The 19,727-nt window shown below is 46.9% G+C and overlaps 1 protein-coding gene across 3 annotated transcripts in view; it reads left to right on the forward strand.

The window, feature by feature from the left end:
• The window catches only part of LOC8037300 (sodium/hydrogen exchanger 10), a 99,015-nt gene that overhangs the window by 42,908 nt on the left and 36,380 nt on the right, over positions 1–19,727 (forward strand). The gene's annotated exons all lie outside the window — the stretch shown is intronic.

Raw genomic sequence — 19,727 nt, forward strand, 5'->3', positions numbered from 1 at the left:
TGGCTTTGGAATGGATGGTGATGGCTAAGGGGAGAATTAAGGGCAGCGCTGATTGGTTATTTCAGTTAATGCAGTACAAGAAGATTAAGTTATTAACTTCTTCAGTGATTAGAATTGGTTAATTTTATTTTCAACTGTTCATAAAATAAAATAATCCTTGGCATAAAAAAAAATATTCTCAAAACCTAGACATGCTTGTATCAAGGTCTGGCCACAGTGTCCACAAAGTCGAACCGGGCGAACCTGGGGAAAAGGTCGAAGGTTCGTCGAACCGGTTCGACCCAGTCGAACCCCGAAAGTTCGACCTAAAAATCTGGTTCGACAAAAGTTCGCGACACCCCTACTTATGTCCCGTAATTTCGTCCCGCAATCTGGACGCCGAGGTCCAGTGTTGCCAACTGCTTTCCGCAAAAATCCCTCAGCCGCCCTCGAAAAATCCTACATGTCCATTCATTGGTTACGAAACACCCTACCCGAGTTCCTACACGTATAAAAAAAATGCCTGGATCATGAAAAGAACAACGCGCAAACTTCGGTACGCGACTATACTTGTTTCTAGAATCACTAGTTTCGTTTTCTAACAGCGTGTGTGAAACATCGATTCAATTGGACATGTTAATGAGGAGCGCAAGTTCGTCTGCTTCATTTTGCAGGGGTGATGTCAGAACGCCGATCTGTGATTGGTTCTGATTGGAAGGATAGTGGGTAGACCTCAAAGCCTGCCCATTATCCTCCAATCAGAGCTCGGTGTTGTGACGTCACCGCTACCCCTGCAAAAGAAGCAGACGAATTTGCGCCCCGCATTAACATGTCTGCCAATGCACCGAGAGGGAAAAAGGCAAATAAACCACAATTAAGAGCTTGCAACGTCTAGTTTTTTAAGCAATATACGTCTAAAAAAACATAATGCAGGTACGGGTATTATTTATAAACTATATAACCGTGATTGTACACGTGCAATTCTAGCTCAGTGCACACGTCATGAAAAACGTTTTTCATCGGCGTATTTTTGTTTGTATTCCTAACATTCTACTATTCCATTCTAATATTTTTGCTTTCAGGTTGCGCCAGGCCCTCATCAGACTGCCGATGCCTTGATGACCTTTTCTATTTTACTATTTTAAACCGCGTTTTAAGTTATGAGTTTGCGTAGAAGACACTTCATTCTCAGCGCCCTCTGTAACAGGACTTCGTAAGGGCCTTGGCAGGAACGTGATACCAAATTTGGTGATGCCACACCTTTAGTGTCGCTATTCATTTGGATTAAAAAGCGCGCCGTGGTAGCTGCGATATGTAAAATGTCTAAAAAAAATGACAGGAACCGTTGAAAGTGTTCACGTTTTCCAGTAAAAATGAGAGGGCGTCCATACGTTCCTACTGGGCCAAATAATAGTGGCTGCGTTTAGAGACATGTCTCTACAGATGGTAACACTGCTGAGGACACGCCCTGCAGTCTTTAGCTCGGTGACTCTATCTAGTGCAACGAGCAAAGCTCTACAGGCGCCTCTTTTGCAGGCACATTTCAAAGCAGAGCGCTCTGCATGCGGCAACCCTCGCTCCGCTTTCATGTCGCGACCGCCTGACAGTTGACATACTTATTTCGGACGTACCTGGGATGGAAGGAACCAACTCATTATATTTGCCGAATGGCGTATACAATTGAAGACGCAACTTTTTATCCGAAGTATAATAAGCGAAGATTCGGCATCGCTTATGCAGGGGAGTTCGGAGTGCTTCGCTGCGCACCGCGTATGCGAGAACGTCCGTAGCCGACGGCCGAACTTTCCCATAAAGGGACGTGATTTTACTCGCCATTTTCACGCTGCCGCATAGCGTACACTCTCCGGTTATAGTAACACGAACGACCTCTCCGTAGCGTACGTAATGACGGTTCAATCGCCCGAAGCGTAACCCCAGGAACCGGTGGTTATGCAAAACAGAAGGCGGCCCTGCGGACGGCCAAAATGAAAGGGTGAGGTGCCCATTTAGACTTCATCACCCTCGTTTTTCTTTGGCAACTATACCTTCTATACTTATGGCGCTACTACCGACACACACACACACGCACGCACGCTCGCACTGCAGACTGCATGTAGTATAAGCGCGCCCTTTGAGGAATGCAGGAAAGGGAGACGGGTGTTTGGTTTCATTAGGTGGTTGACGGAGACGCATGCAGGGTTAATGCAGGGCGGTACTCAAAGGCGCTGGCGGCGGTGCGGCGCCAGCAAAAGACGAACCGCGACGCCAAGATCACGAAATGTGTGTCTGCGCGCCCGATTAGAATTAGCCGTGTGTGTCGGAAGGCAGGCACCGAAGGATGATTATAGAAGGGACCCGCTTCCAATGTTGTTTGCTAATTTGTTTGGTTGTTTGTTTGTTTGGTTGGTTGGTTGTTTGTTAAGGGCCGTTTCTGCGCGTAGTCTGCGTTCACCGACTCTGACATCATGGTATGGGCGACGGAACGTGCATTGGCGCTTCGTTCTTTGATAATAAAAAAAAAAGATGGTTCGTGCGCGTGCGTCTCGCCCGCGGCAGTCTGTGGGCAAACGTGTTTGCCGATAAGTAAATAGTCTGTGCACTTTATATAGTGTCGCAATTATCGACCTTTTTAGTGTATCCATTGCGCCTGCTGTACCGAGATAAGGCTCTCGTGAGTGGATATAGCTATCGTATGCAAATACCGCAACGTTCAATTGTAGTTCCAATAGCCCCGATAACGATATCCGATAACAAACGATACGATCTCCAAAGGCGCCGGCGGAGTAGGTAGTTTTAGTGTGATACATGATGCTCTCGTATGTCGCACTGCTTGTTCACGGAGCTGTGTATACTCTCTATAATAAACAGCGATGGCGCGAGCGAGCTGATGTACATTTACCATTTTCTTTGAACACCCGAGGCTGCAGCGTGAAGAACGTGAAAAAAAACCAGAGAGGAAGGAACAGGAAAAGGAAGACAGAAAGTGACGCCTCAAAACTAGGTTTTTTTTTTTTTTTTTAAAGAAAAAGGCCACGACCTTGTCTCGAACACCCCAAATGACAAACGCGAGTGTCTCTACATTTTCGGACGAGTGTGCATACTACAGTGTCACGAACGTATCGAACTTAAACGCAGATCCTCTCGTGCTCTCCACGTTCGTACTACGAAAAAGAAAACAAAAACATAATAAAAAAAGCATTGTAAGGTTGTCAAGTGCTTGTGGGGAGCAAGCTGATTAATCGTTGTGTAAGCTGCTTGCGTAAAGAGAGCGTAACTGGAATTATCCGAGAAATTCCCGGGACGATGATGATGAGGCAAATGGCGTGAGTGATCACGGAACTGAGTTGGCGGATACCCGCGTCTGAGGATAAACCTGAGTGCTAAAACGGGTGAGAATTGAGTGTGATAAAATGAAGCGAATTGAGGGGGTCGGGGCCGCGGACAACATGACAGCGCGCCACTTAGATGGGAGTGCCGGTGTTGGCGTTGTCGATCCATTGATGAAGTCTCTGAACGTCTCCACCAAGTGTCTATAATATAGTAAACGCCTGAGCATACGTGTGACCACGTGGTTTGTAAACTGTAACCTGTTTTTTTGGTTTACCACGGCGGAGAAATACAGGACCTCGTTCACTTTTTTGTTTGCTTTTTGCTCATCAGGCGTCTTTTTCTGTTACATTATTGTATGCAGTCGAGTCACCTGTATTTCCCTTCCCTTTGATAGATCAGAGAGAAGGCTGTCGGTATCTCAAAGCTTATTTGCTTAGGTGTTTATTTATTCGATGCTGAGAACCTTAAAAACCCAAGCAAGTTAGACAGTAAAAAACAAAACAAAAAAACTCGTCCTCATTAGGCACGACAATAACACCTTACGAAAAAGTAAGAAAAAAAAAAGAGAGACGACCTTGCTATTTTGTTAAAAGCCTATTAAACTCAAACGCAGAAACATCACCGTTTAACCAATTTCCATTCTATTCACGGATGAAAAGAGATAGCCCAGCAAACAGACGGATTATACGAAAAGAAATGATTACATTGCTATCCAACCAACTACATTATTTTCAGTGGCGAAAATAAATAACTATAATCAAACTGAATCTTTCGTTGAACATAAATAAACACGAAAAACAAATAGAGAGCGAACGCGGTAGATCACAAACACTGGGCGACGAAACTTCCACCGAGATATTAGAAAAGAATAGTGGATACAATTGTTCAGTCGTGGTGCGAAATAAACAGTTCATGATGCAATGAATTCCACTCGCTTATTGTTCGCGAAAAGTATAAAATTTTAACGATTGTTGTACGCGCAAAATCAGGTGCAAAATGCCAGAAACATGCACGAGAAAACATGCGACGGGTCGCACGTTTTCTCGCGCGAGCAGCCATGTTTATAGTTAACCTTGCTGAAACGTAATCTAAAGGAATAAATAACCTTGCTTTTTTTGTATTTATGTGGCAGCATTCGACACGTACGGCGAAAATACACATATTAATTTCAAAAGTTTTTAAGAACACTTAGGCCATGATACTCACTTTGAGTTTCGCGACACTCTTGTATTTGGGGCTTTATTTCGAAACAACGTGCAAAAATAAGTTCTTTTTTTTTTTTTTTTGACGCTTTAAAATTAGTTTTGGAACTTTCGATCCCACCTCGCAAAATACATATCAGACATTTGGTTATTTGCGAAATGGTAAAGTTTGAACCTTGAGGAGAGCGCTGCAGCTCAATTTGGATTAGCTATTACATATTCTAGGCACTATTGTCGCTTTTTGCATTTCCTATTAATATTGCATATACCATATGGCATGCCGTGAAAGATGTGGCTGTGTCGTTTTCGTCCTATACATGTTTGTTACTTCTTCGATGTTAATATTATTTTTTTCTTCCTGTCTGCCGTATTGGCACGAGACAAGCTTTTCCGGCGAGAGGCCCACACCGAACCAGAAATGCGAGTTTCAAAAACTGGGGGAAGCGGGAGTATAAAAACGTAAAATATCCAAAAAAAAACAAAAAAACTTGCGGATTTTCTTGCCACAGCCGCGATCGGCGCTTGCAGAAAGGGCCTGCAACGCAGTATCAGCGCCAAGTTTTTTTTTTTTTTTTTTTTAGACAAAGTTGGCAACTAACATATACCCATTTTCCACGTCCTTTAATTTCGAGTGCTGCGGGTGGGCTCGTGCGTTTGTTTTTGTCCTTTCCGTGGTGCCCGCTCAGTTAGTCTACGCACACCAAAAAGATGCGTACACAAAAGACGGAAAACGTCGAGAATCGCCAACGGGCACCGCACATTAAACGAACTTGACGCGTATGCAAAGAGACCTATACACGTATCGAAATTCGATGGTCGCCCGCGACAATACGTAATTATTCCCCCACTGCAACAAAAAGGAAATACGTATACCAAACGAGAACTATTTCGAGGATGGATTGGCAGTAGAAAGAAAATATACTTTTCTTTGTTTGTCTGTGTGTGTATGTGTACGTGTGCGTGTGTGTGTGTGCGTGTGCGTGTGCGTGCGTGCTTTTGGGACTGGGATACCTGCTGTCGAGCGGCCGAGAAAAACAATCTTGCCTTACTGAAAAGGTCGAGCCAATAGCACAAAAAAAAACACAAAAAAAACAAGGCCTTCGCCTCGCTCCCCTTCCGAACGTCATCACTGGTAGCGCCAACTAGCTTGCGTCATCGTCGACAGCGCGAGTTTGCCGCTCAGGGCGAGTCGGAGATCCACCCATGGTGACGTCATGAGCAGGCCTTGGTCTTCTTATTGGGCGAGCGAGGGCCCGGCGCCGGCGGCGGAGCCCTCGCAATAGTCAGCCCGAGGTGCGGTAAGGGAGAGAGTTGTTCAGGAAGAGAGTTACGCCATTCTCGAGCTTTTGTCTCCGACGGGTCGCGGCGACGTCGTCGGATTCTGCTCGAGGGCGCGGATGGCCGACGAAGAAAAGGCCGATTATCGAAACTCGTTTTTCGAAAAACCTTTTCCTGCGCATATACGTGACGGGCTTATTCGCGACTCCAGCGACCTATAGGGGGCGCCCCCACCAAACAAACATGGCGGCTGAGTCCAGGTCATGGAGAATAGAAGGGTAGGAGAGGGCATGACGTCAGCCGCGTAGCCTCCGCAAGCCATGCTCCCCTGACGCTACGCCTCTTTCGCATTTTCCTCCTTACTCTCACCACACCACGTGACCGTAGCTAGCCTTGCTAGCCTTCGTCTAGCTATGGTGTACTAGAATACACCACAACCTAGCCTTCGATCTGATAAAACCCACCGGACGGAGCGCGCGCAAGCCTGCAAGGATCCTCCTACAATCAACCATCCATCTCGCACGTGACATGTCACGCGCACCAATCGCCAGACAGATCTGCGGTCACGCGGGGCACAAAATCGTTTAAACTTTTTATGACTAGGCTTCACCAATATTGCAACGTGCCCCCTCCTAGTACTTCTAACCTCCTTGGTCCAGGTCGCGGCGGCTCGGCCGGGCCGCCTGAACAGGTGGCGCGTTCAATTTAACAGATTTTCTTTTGTTTAATGCCCAATTTTATAGGTATTTGAACTGAGACGGTTAAGTGTAGCCGGTGCAGATAAACTTGCAAGCATAGTTCTGTTTTGCCGGTGTTTTTTTGTCCTTTTCGTGTCAAACTTTCGTTTCGGAGATTTCGTTCAAAACCGAAACTATGGGCTCCGGAGAGACGGTAATATACTAATCAGTTTTGATCATCTAAGGAAAGCGGCGATGACTATAGAATTGTTCCACAGAGAGCAACTTTACAGCTAACTCGCATGCCTCGACCATGCGACTTATCTGTCCGCGAAATCGAGCTTTTGTGCGTATCCGCGTTTACAAAACCGCTCCAGTCTGCTCGGCCAACAACACAGGCTGCAGGAAAATTACGAAAATTAAGCAACCGCTTCTTGAGCCAAGGACCATGTTAACTCTCCGGCGCCCCACTAAGCAGCTGATACTCGTATTTCAATTCAGGTTTTAGTAGGAATCAAGAAGTCATTTTGACGAGCGGGTTATTACGTACTATGTCCCACTAAAGCGATATTAGTATATTCTTCGGGTTGAAATATGAGCTTAGTTGACTAGCTATAAGGTGAACTGCTGGATAAAAGTATAGTTGACAGACAGAGAGATACTACCTAAACTCAGCCATATAGCTCTAGCCGGCAGCACGAAGACAAACTGAAGAGAGTCTTCATCGGAAATTCACGCAGAACCTCTCTGCATTGAACTTTGCTTCGAATCCTGAACGGAGAAAATGAGTATTTTTTTGTGGCCGGTCAACCTGAGCATTGTAAACGGATATTGCTGTTGGCTTTGACGGGGGTATAATCTAAATATTGGGAGGCGCAATAGATCAAAATGCCGTGACAGCTTCTTACGTCGCGAAACTCGTCCCCCACTTTTTGAAAACGGATAATTTCCCTCATTAATCGTATGCAGCGAGCAGGTTTTCCCAAATCAAGTAATTGCGAAATCAGCCCAACTCCTTCAGTGTGGTCCAGAGGCTTTTTCGGCGAAAAGCAGCCAAGATGAATAGCCAACGCACAGACCGGCGTGGGTGGCTCAAACTTGAAGCCAACCGAACGCAACCAAACTCAAGAAAAACAGCTATCGAACCTTCCCATTCATTTGACTGCAGCATTGGTGTTTCCTCCAGTATCAGTTACCAAGCAGTCGTCACTTTGAATGTGATTCGAGACAGACAAGGAATCAAAAAGTTTTTCCGTGATTCCTCCCCATCCAAGAAATCGAAAGCACGCGACCGTGTGCTGTGGAGTAAACGGGCTTTCAAACACGTAATAGAAGAAAAGAATCTACTGAGGCTTTACCACGCTAACGAACACTCAGGCAAACTCTAGAAATATTCGGACCTTCGTCAAATTACATCGTTCGCCACCGCGCCGACAACACGTCTCCGCGAAAGCCATCAGAGACGCGGAGGGGCGCGGAGCGACCTGGACCGGCTGGTTCCCGGTTTTCCCGCTTGGCGGCGTCCGTTTTGCTGGAGTCGCGAATACATCCCTTGTCGGACCATGCGCCTGTTAGGAAGTAATTAGTCGTACGTAAACAATGAGTGGAACCAACTACCCGCATCATTGTAGTATCAATACCCTCGTTAAATTTGTTTCAAACTGCCCGTTAATAATTATGTTTGCCTTAAGTGTCCCCCGTGACTCCGTTTGACTAATACTTCGTCTTTTTCGATGTGTTTTATAATTGCCCACTCTCCCGTTCAATGCCCTCCCGGTCCCTAGGGTACTGTAATAAATAAATAAATATATATGATAGTATTCTGTTAGTATCTTTCTGTGTGTAATACACTTTTTTTTTTTTTAATAGGGCGTGGCCTATGACGCTCACCTGCTTCGTTCTTCTCCGCTTATGCTGTACATCTTATTCGCTAGGGAGCGATGATCCCGCCACGCCTTTCTTAAGGGGACCAGAGTTCTTTTAAAGGGAAGTAAAACGGCCAACTGGTCACTCCCTCGTGCTCTTTACATTTTTCCGATCTTTTATTCGGACGACAGGCACAAACAAATGTACAGTTGTCCGGAGGCTTTCGCAAGAGCGAATGAAAATACCTGAAGAGACTTTCATCATCCAGCGTGGCGATCAACAGTACATGCTTAGATGTAGCACTCTACGCGAAAGACAGCACATTACGACAAAGCGTGACGAAGCATAAATACAAAGCACACTTGTGCAGGAAAGAAAATCACTCCCGATAATACAAAAATAAGCACTCATGTTCCATTTTAAGCCATATGTTAATACACTATCTTGGATTATAGCAGTCAGATCCGGATGGTACGTCGTGGAAGTCGTGGAAGTCAGATCCGGATGGTACCTCGTGGAAGTGGAGCACTGGGCTCTAGCAAACCACCTGCAGCTTAGCCCCAACAAGAGTGCTGTGATCCGCTTCAGTGCCAGGAAGAGTGTGACCCCACCGGAGTACACACTCATGGGAGCAAGCTTGATGCCTTGCAAATCGCTCTCCATCCTTGGCGTGATGTTCACCTCTACGATGGATTTTTCCGCTCATGTCGCCTGTGTGGTTGCTAAGGCTCGGCGTATGCTGGGCTTCGTTGCACGGGTGACGAGGCCCTGTGAGCCGGCTTCACTGCGTACATTGTATACGGCGATGGTACTCCCATCTCTCGAGTATTGTTGCTCCATCTGGTCACCAACCCAGCAGCACCTTATTGAGCGAATCGAAAGCGTCCAGCGGAGGGCGTCTAGAACAATATGCTGCAGGGCACTTGGATATGTCTCTGGACAGGACACCAGCTACTGTGACCGGCTGAAGGCGCTTGGGTGGCGCCCGCTCCAACATCGGCGCCAAGTGTTTCGTGTGCGTTTTGCCTGCCGGGTGTTGGACGGTTCCCTGTCAGGCACCTACCTCTCGACAGTAGCTCGAATTGGCAAGAGAAGTGGACAACCTGACGAGCTGAGGGGGAGGACATTGCGCCACAGTTCCTCACTGCTCCCTGCTGCTATAAGAGACTTTTTGAAACTTCCCCTTTGTGTGCGCAGCCCCCTGCCGTCAAACGGGGCAGAGTCGCGAGAGCTGGCCAGGATGTATGGAATGCAGCTGGCATCCTCGTCATAACGCCTTACTTGTTTCCCACCTTCTTTTCTTTCTTTTGCATGTACTTTCTGTATTGTGTATATTCTGTACATATATATGTCTGTTGTTTTTTCACGTGTGGTGGCGGGCTGGCAGGCGCTCTGCGTAAGGGTTTTTCACCTATCTGCCTAGCCCCGCACACCACCACATGTGCCCATTCCAGCATGTGCAAATAAAATTATTTTTATTATTATCCTTTCACCTTTCCTTTCTATCTAGAAAGGTCTATCCTTTCACCACTATTGTTCAATATCTATGTCAATGATATGTGCACTGCTGTTTCCGACTGCATTCTATACCAGTACGCTGATGACACTTTGTTACTTACGCGTCACCTCTCTTATCCAAAATCAATAGAGATGCTCCAACGTTCTTCAAATCAACTAATGGAATGGTTTAATCGCAATCTACTTGATATAAACATCTCTAAGACGAAACTCGTCTGCTTTCACAATCCTCTAAAAGTTATTTCTTTAAATGTTCCTTTTTTCTTACACACATCAGAATGTATCCTCTGCCATTGTGATCAAATTCCTTATTCAGACACCGTAAAATACCTTGGAATACTCTTAGATTCAGACCTATCATGGAACTCTCATCTTACAAAAATATGTTCACAACTAAGGAGTGTTTCCTGTTTGCTTTATCATATCAAAACATTTATGCCTCTTGGTGTTCGCAAGCATATTGCCTATTCTTTAGCTTACAGCAAATTACGCTATGGTATAACTGTTTTTGGCCAATGCTCGAACTTGTGGCAAAAAAAGGTGAACAGCATCTTGAAGGGAATTCTAAGAAATGTATGCTATAATCTTACGTCCTCCAATTTAAATTTTTTTCAAATGCTTTTAATGCCCGATTTTCGATCTTTGTTCTTGGAAACAGTGGTACTCAATCACAACTGGAATGATGAATTTAAAACGCATCACCCGGTCTCACGGCAGTTGCGCAAGGTTTCACGATACCTTGTTCCCAGCTGTTACACTCGGTATGGTAAAAACATTCGTTCATTTTATGTTCCGCATATATTTAACTCTCTCCCGCCTCATTTTTCAGACATCACGTCCAAAAAGAAACTTAAAAAAGCTCTACGCCATGTATATTGGAATGAAGGAGATACATAAATAATTTTTGTCTATCGCGAGGAAGAGAGGGGAGAAGGGGGGGGGGGGGGGGGGGGAAGCGGCGTAGTTTCATTCTGGGTTAATAAGCGTTTTTTTTCTCCCCTCAGCCATTTTATTCTTACCTTCGACGCTAATTGAATTGTCGATGCTGTTCTGCATCTTAAAATATATTTTTTTTTTTCTATTTTTTTTTAATAACACACGCGTTCATGACAAAAGCTTTCGGCTTGTGGGTGTAACCTTCCTGTGACTTTCATGTGACATTCGTGTGACTTTCACGTGACTCCAGTGTGACTTTCAGTTTTTGTGATTGTTCTTTTTTTATCGTGACAACTGACGTCATTTTGCTCAAATCCTCCACTGTTTCCTTTTCGTTTTTTTTTTTTGTTTTTTTTGTTTTTTTTGTTTTTGAGAATGTTTCGTCACCAGTGCTACCATGGTTCAGTCACACAAGCCCTTGAAGGCTTTGACGAACCGGCCTTGCTTCATCACTGCACCCATAACGTACAAATAAATTTATTATTATTATTATTATTATTCTTATTAAAAAGGACAGGTACTTGACTGGTTAGTTCATGCGCGACATATTTTCTTTTCTTTTTTTTTTTTTTGTTGTTGTTGTGTAATTGGGGGTTTTAAAGTTGTATTTATGTTATTTGCAGATATACTGTGGGAAAAAGGTAGTTTGATTATTTCTAATTTCATTATAAATATGAGGAAAGCTATTTTTTTACGTTTTGTGCGGCTACTATTTTATGTTTTCTAAAAAAAAAATTTTTTTATCTGTGCGGTTTTGGTACGTTGCGTTTTCTATTAAACGTACGACTCTTTTCTGCCGTAAGTACAGCCTATCTATATTTGTTTTTGTTGTAGTACTCCATACAAGAAGGCAGTAGTGTGCGCGTGAATGAACCATCGTATAATATAACTGTTTATTTACTCGACGGGGCAATAATTGATTTACTTTGAACATCGTACCAATGGACAGCTAGATGTCGGTTCTCACCTCGTCTATATCGAAGGACCAACTTAAGTTTGCGTAAAAAAAACTGCCAAGGAACTTGCGTGAAACAACACGTTCGATAATGTCGCCTAATATTGCATCGAGGATTTTCTGTCGAACCATTTATTCTGCAGTCTAAAAATAATTTACTGTTCATTTCTTCGCATTTAGTCGGAGCCTATTTGCTATGAGCCATTCCGATACATTTCTAAGTCACGTATATGTTTTACCTCAAATGTTTTGTAGGTTATTTCGAGAGAAAAAAAATGAGCGTTGTCAGCGTATATCTTTAGGCGCACAATGTACTGTTTATGTTTATGCAGCGGAAGGTCAAACCTTTGAGCCTTCCCTGGGGGCCGCAGTAACTACGAATCTTTAACTAATGTGCATCACGCAGTCGTGGTCACGATTCGAGTCACTGCTAAGGTGAGAGCGGCAGGAAGGAGCTTCAGTTTTCCCGCCTCCAGCGGGAGTTTCCTGCCTTTGACAGTGCTTCGGCGTCTCGTGCACCGCGCACTCGAAGCACGACGGAAGGCCCGGAGCACGTATGTTCGAAGGACCCGCCCTGACGTTATCATTCTCTCAGTGCATATAGCCTCCAATATATACTGACAAAACCGGGCAGATCGCCACGAGAAGCGGCCGCCGAAATGGAAAAGATGGAGCGGCAGACAACGGATGAGAGGAGAGCCACGTGACTGGCGCCCCGCTGCGCCGAGACGCCGAAACATACTTCTCCCAAAGGAACAAGCGTGTTTCGGGTCCTCGCCGCTGCAAAAGCTGCGCGCTGACGTCCAGGTTCCCCGAGAAATGGCTCTTTGATGCTCTGTGCTACCAGATCCTCGCGCTCCAAATCTGCGACCGTCGTCGAACTGCCAGGCTTTGTGAGTATAGAGGAGTCTAGTGACTATTAAGAACTGAAACGAACGCATAAGAAAAGGAACACGCGGCGTTACTGATTTGAAAATCCCCGGGACACAGTGACAGGGTCAGAGGCCGTTTCATCGCCCCTTCGAATATAGCTTCTTCTCTTTTACGACTTCGATAAGCGGGCCAATTAGCGAACATCTCGGGTCCCGTGCCAAAGGCGGCGGTGGTCTATTTCCGCACTCCGCGGATTGAGATACGAGATCGTTTTATTTTCGTGTACACGTTCCAAGTTTTGAGGTCACCGCATGTTTCGTCTCTTGGATTCCCCAAAACTCGGTTTCATGGTCATCCAATACCGCCGCTGTTATCTCATTATTTATTTATTCGTTTATATAAGATACTGGTCGGCCTTTCGAGGCCATCGCGGGGAGAAATGTTGCACGAAGCGAATCATTCGCGCACGTGTAATGTACAACACAAATGCTAAACGTGTCCGAAGCACGCGAAAAAAAAAAATATTGTTGGCGAGGGCCTTTTTTGTGTGCTGGTGTTGCGACGGTGCTTGCCACCTCATGTACAGAGTGTTTCTTTTACAGTTTCTTTGAGCTTCTACTGCACTCGTCGAACGCAATTGAACCTGGAAAGCGGACGTCCGGTTTTCGCATTGGAACGCGTTCCGACGATTGCAGTGGAGGCAGCTGTAGCTTTCGGTGTACCCACTAATCGTACCAATCAGAGCTCGGCATTCTGACGTCCCCTCTCGTCTCCTCCTCTCCCTCAACTTCTCGGACTCGTGAATATTGGGATGGTGTATACGCGGGCGCCGCCATCTTGAATCGCAGAACTTCCGGTGTGCGGGAAAACATTGTTTTCGCTCTCGCCTCACCACTGGGAGAAGCTCACGTTTTAATCGCGACTGTCTATCATCCTTGTTTTGCCTTTTCTGTATTATTTTACTTATTCCAAAACTTTTTTTTATATTAGATTTGAACTATGTGGCTGCAGACGAAGGTAAACGAAAGAGCACGCAGAAAGCAACTATGGATTTTCTGACGAAACGGAACTGCGGTGGCGCTGCTGTCGGTACTGGGCATGCGCAGAGGCTTCATCCTGCGCGAACCCGGTCCTGGTTTCGAAATACGCCCTGTGACTGGTGCGGGCAAACGCCGACTCGGTCGTGCGTGTTGCTTTCTCATGGAATGCCCCCCGACGATCGAGCGATGAGCCCGGGCCTGAGAACGACGATGACCTCGCATCACCAACAGATTAGCCCTAACCTTAACTCCGCTCTCAGATGCCACATATAGAGAAGGAAGGCTGGAGAGGAGGACCCTTCCCCCTCGCTCCAGCACCCCGCCCGCTTCCTCCTCCTCAGCCTTCCTTTCCTTCGCCCTGAACTGTTAACCTGTGACCGCCTGTAGTTCTGTGCAGTGCAGGCGAAAGAAACGCCAGGCGAAGAGAAATGGCGAGCACTAAGTCAGAGGGGGAGAGGAGGGCAATGGAGGGCGGGGGGAGAAAGGGAGAGCACTAGGAACGCCAGAGAGGCAAGGAGGTTTCTTTCCGCCTTCCCAACCTTCCTAGTGCTTGTCCTTTGTTCCCTCGCCTGGCGTTGCCTTCGCCCGTACTGCACGCAACTATAGTGACACGGAGTAAAATGTAGCGTCGTCTGTACAAGTGCACACGGCAAGGGCAGCTGCCACTTCCCGGGAACGAGGATCTTCTCGAAGACCGATCGCTTCCGTTGACCCTCGCCCAGTTCCGCATTATCAATGCGGGCCGCGCATCTGGGCCTGGGTTCGAGTCCTTCCGGTGAGGGCATTGTCTTCGTCCGCGGACGCGGCGGTTGCTTATCGTTCGCCTGAGTCTGACCGACTGATAAACCCCCGTCGACGGCGTCTCCCGATTACGGCCATCGCGAGACGAACCGTGCGGAGTTTAGCATGTATATCGCCGATGACGTCGGTGTCGCCAGTCGCCGTCATACGTGCGCTCTGTCTGGACAGTTTACGTCCTGGCAGAGACAAGCTGCAGTCACTGCCTGAGGAGTTCCTTGTATGATGGTCCTGTCAGACTGGCTATCTACAAAGGCTCCCTGCAGACATGTGTGAAGCGAACGTACTTGGCATGTCTTCTCTATGACTTTGGTCCCTCAGGGAAAGTAACTGCGGCGCATTTAGTCCTTCCTAGGTCAAGAAGTAGCGAAAATAAGACACTCGTTCCCGTTCGTAAGAGGGGACCGTTCACTTCGTTACCCGGAAGAAGTAACATGTTACAATTGTAACATGTTACTGTTACAAACACGTGGGACTGAACCGCGGCATCGACTAACTGATAGTACGTGCGTTTGCGTGACACACGTCAATGTGAAGAAGACCACCGTGTAAAGGCGTTTCTTCATCGCGATTAACTCGAGCGCGTAGATATATGCCAGCAGGACTGGATTCTGGTCCCTACTATACGAGAAACTGGTCCTTGAATCGCGAACGGACGTCCGCTGTCGACGAGAGACGCGACAAGAAACGCGTGAAAGCTCTTCGTCGTGCCACTGGACGTCGGGAAATCTCAAACGTGTGTACGCGGGCGTTTAGGATGCGAATGCGAGACTGAGGCTGCGTTTCCATGGATGTAGCGCGTCAAGGTGAGAGGGCGTCCAGTCCCTCTGCTACTGCCTTTTCTGCCCAGTCACCCAAGACTCTCAGGTTCGTCTGCTACATATACGGCGTGCAAGTTGGCCTGGTCCTCGCGCACCTCGCGCGGTGGTTACCCTCCAAATGCACTCAAGCGCGTTTCTTTCGAATGACGGCGCGCGCTTGGCTGTCTTATCATCGCGCCTTATCTATACGCGTTCTCTGTGTCGCCCTTTGATTGGCGTTCCGATGCGCCAAAGACGCGTTTTAGATCACTTATTCGCCGTATAGAGTAGTAACTGACGTCTCATTATACCATAATGCTCTCATCCCCAGCGTTCCTGGACACGGTCTCCTTGCGCCCTCTCTTGGCTATTCTCAGCAAAACGCAGTAAAATGATAATTTTACTGCATAAATCCTTAAGTTCCCTGGGATATCTATACAGGGCACTAATACACTCTTATTTAATACCTACTTGAACCTCAGGATTGTGTACTTTTTATTCCTGGGCCCGATATAATATTGTTGCATTGGGTCCTATGGGCCATTTTGACAAAACTATGAATTTATTCTCACTGAAGCGAAGAATCGTAAAGTTCTCGAGGGATATAATAGCTGCCGACTTATAGCACACATCGCAGTTAAAATTTCGGTACTTTAATAAATACTTTTTATTCCTCGAGACTTTCAAATTCGGCCCGCTTTTTGCCCCTGTAAAGTTAGCACTCCGCCGTGCACCAAGAAGCTTGCGGCCAAGCTACCTTTACATAGGGTTATCGAAAAAAAGATTTGTACGACGCGTTTGTGACAGCATATTGACTAAGAATGGGGCAGTTATAATATGACTATAGATGCTAGCAATCAAAATTTCGGCCCTGGATTTCAAATAGGGTCAGAAACACTTGCATTGTGTATATCTTGCTTTGAATTTGCCTGTGTACGTAAAGTTTTAGCTCGGTTACAGACACAAACTGAACAAAATTCTTTCAGGCGTGTATAACTAGAAATAACTAGAAATATAACTAGAACGGCGCGCAACTGGCCGTTCGATTGTGTGTCTTTTTATCTATCTTATTTTATTTGTACATATATACGCGTATAAATAAAGAACACAACGACGACGACGTTGAGAGGATGACACACCGGGCGACGGCGGTGCCTCAATCTGAGCCCTGGTGCCTCGGAGGCGGCAGCTTCTACTTTGACTTGGCTGCCTCCTTGGAGCCTGATGCTTTGACCCCAGAGGACCCCAGTGAGCAACAGCACCATCATGTTCCTGGGGCTCTTTCATGCACCGATCGAACGGCGTGCCAGGGGTGCTATGTTGCGCCTTTTGGACTCCCAGGAGACTTGGAAGAGGGAAGTGACGTCAACGACTAGAGCAAACGCAGATTGGATGTTGACGGAAGAAAACAAAATCAACATCCAATCTGCGTTTGCTGTGTCGTTGACGTCACTTCCCTCTCCCTAGTCTCCTGGGAGTCCAAAAAGCGCAACATAGCCCCCCAGAACCCCGTGGCTCGCTGCTGACCCGCCCGACCCACCTCCACGAAATCTGGACTTCTGCTAATCTGACTGCCATCCTCCCCAATACCAACAATCCATGTCGTCGTCATTATGCATGTTTATACTCATCTCATCACATTATCATGTTAACTAGACGCGGCACCGTGGGCCTCCATGGTACGGTCTGCTGCCTTTCCGCAGTGCCGCGGCTCTCCAGAGCCAAATAGATAAAAACTAAAAACTAAGGACTAAAGATAAAATGCTTTGCTGACCAACAGCCGGTAGCGCCTGAAAAAAAAGAACAATAGTTTTTCCTCGTTTGGAGGATGCGAATTCCCAAACTACACCATACTAGTGGCGCACATCACTGAAATAACATAGGCAATACCGAAAATAACAGATTGCCTTTTGAACGCAAAACGGCAAAATACACAAAATTGGGGAGACTTTTTTTGTTTCTAAAAGCCAAATTCAGAAACATAAACTAAACTAATGTTTGCTCAAACTCGGGGTATATCGTGTGCATCGTTCCGAAAATGTATCAAACAAAAAACACCACGCAACACACTTGACGTTGTTTCACACCTCGAGACACTGGCTTGCACTGGCGCACCGACCGCCGGCGTAGCATAGCTCGTAGTCGTGAAATGTCTGCGACTGATGATGATGATTGCTTATTTGCCCCCCCCCCCCCCCCCCCCCCCCCCCCCGAAAAAGGAGACTCGGCGCGGACCTCCCCTCCGTCAGGGTTGGATTCGGCATTGCAGGCGTTCTGTCTAATGCAAATGAGCGGAGTGGAATGTATTCACCCTATACTCTGTTTCATAAACTTCTTAGTGAGCGCGTTGGTAATGATGTAGGTTTAGAAAGAGTTATATACGTAAAAACAGGGGACGGGACAGCTATACTTTACTATACTTTACTATACTCTGTTTCATACTTAGCGTGCAACGCTGCCAAAGCTACTGGCACGAGCGTGGGGCTTGATCTCGTTGATCATTTGCACGCGTCCTCGCGCAAACAAAACCATAAAGGAAGCCACGGGCTCGCGCCAGTAGCTTTGACAGCGCTGCACGCTAAGTATGAAACAGAGTGTAGTAAAGTATTTGGCCAGACGCAAACGGTGAAAAGGGTGGAAGGCCGTAGAGATGCACTGGAGAGGAGGTTCAGATGGCGGTCGCGGGCTTCGAATTCTCCGTTTATCTTGCCCTAGGGTGCCTACATGTCTGTCTGTCTGAGGGTGAAGACATCCATTGTTGCCTTGAATGTGCCAGCGCGTGACGTTCTCGCGCACTCGGTGCGTGACTTGGGCGGTAAAATGGCGTCTACGCATTAGCCAAAGCTACGCGCTCGAGCTGAGTGACACCGGATTGCGCGCGCTTCAGAATGCATAAAAAAAACGATTGGGCGGGAAAATGGTTGAGATGTCAGCACTCAAGCAAAAGCGCGCGTGTGTATGAAGGCACTCTATCTTGCTCTAAAACCCCTCGATGTGTTTGTGTCTGTCTTGCAATAGTGCCACTAAATAAGCTACGCTTCAGAGTAACGACACTTGGCCATAATGTGGCTTAAAATCATGGTTGCCAGTTATCTGAAGCTTTATCTGAAATCACAGGAAATGCTTTTCCACCCTCTACAAATGTTTAAACCGTTCGCGACAGAACAGAGCAATATTACATGACCTTCCTAACACCGAATCTAATGCTGAGGAAGTCGCACTTTTGAATCATGACGATCGGCCGTTGCGTCTGTTCTGCATACGAGCCAAAATGGCGGCGCCCACAACAATGTCGGGGAACGGAGTGCCGATACTCTAAGCGCAGCTTATTTAGTGGCTCTATCTTGCAAGTAGCGTCAAATGCGCGAGTACACGAGACCCACGTCTCGAGCGGCCCTTGGAAGCGAATGGCGGCGCAGCACTGAAATGAGCGGACCTAGGAAGCGAATGGCGGTGGAGCACCCGCTCGTGGCAAGTGTCTCGCGCGCTTCCCCACCAATGGTTGGCGATACTTGTAAAAAAACGCCCTTATCAAGGGGCTTTATCTTGCTCAAGGTTGATACGCCACGTGTCGTGAGAATCGGGAACTGAAACAGCGCGTCTCAGAAAGCTGGCCATGTTGCTGTTCGGCGTCCTTAACGGCCGATTCTGCAGCCTCATTGGCTTTAAAGAAACACCACCCTTCCCCCCCACCCCCACCCCCCCCACCCCCACCCCCCCCACCCCCTCCCACCCCCCCCCACCCCCCCCCCCCCAAAAAAAAAAATATATTTTTTTTTTTTTTTTTTTTTTTTTTTTTAGCCAGGCGATTTATCATTGTGTCAGCACCCAACCAATATTATACAGAGTCAAGTATATTGTTTTAATAAAGTAAAGAAACTCATCCATTTTAAACCGAAAGATGTGCACAGAAGCTCGGAGGACAGAGTTGCCGGAAGTCACGTGGCCATCGCTCCCTACTCAGTTTTTCTTTTTCTTTTTTGCATTCTTCCCTTTTTTTGAGCGTGTGAAGCAGACGGCGACAGCGAGAACGTTGCTTGAACCGCTTCTCGTGCGTCTGCTTCGCACTCCTATTCCTTCCCCCCGCTGTTCCGTGCTTGAAAATCGATGGGCCGGTATCCACGACCCACAGTTCCCATGTAGCGATCCCACGCCGCAAAGTTGGTTCGTCGTGCGCCACCATCGCGTCCTGACCAATTCAGTTTCCCCGCTGAATTGGTGCTGAGGTCACGTGATGTCAGTTTTCTCGCGAAATCTACCGTAGAAACTGAATTTGTTCATAGATTACGTAACACCAAGTCATGTGACGTCATTTTCCTCGCTAAATTTTGCGGGAAAACTGAATTGGTGTTGAGGTAACGTGGCTTTAATTTTCAAGCTAAATTTAGAGGGGAACGTGTGGGAGGAGGGGAGGGTACAGACAACCGGTGTACAGAGGAGGAGGAGGGGAGGAGGAGAAAAGGGGCGTACCCTCC

The sequence above is a fragment of the Ixodes scapularis genome, unplaced genomic scaffold, assembly GCF_016920785.2.
Source record: "Ixodes scapularis isolate PalLabHiFi unplaced genomic scaffold, ASM1692078v2 PGA_scaffold10__122_contigs__length_95168666, whole genome shotgun sequence".
NCBI classification, from domain to species: domain Eukaryota; kingdom Metazoa; phylum Arthropoda; class Arachnida; order Ixodida; family Ixodidae; genus Ixodes; species Ixodes scapularis.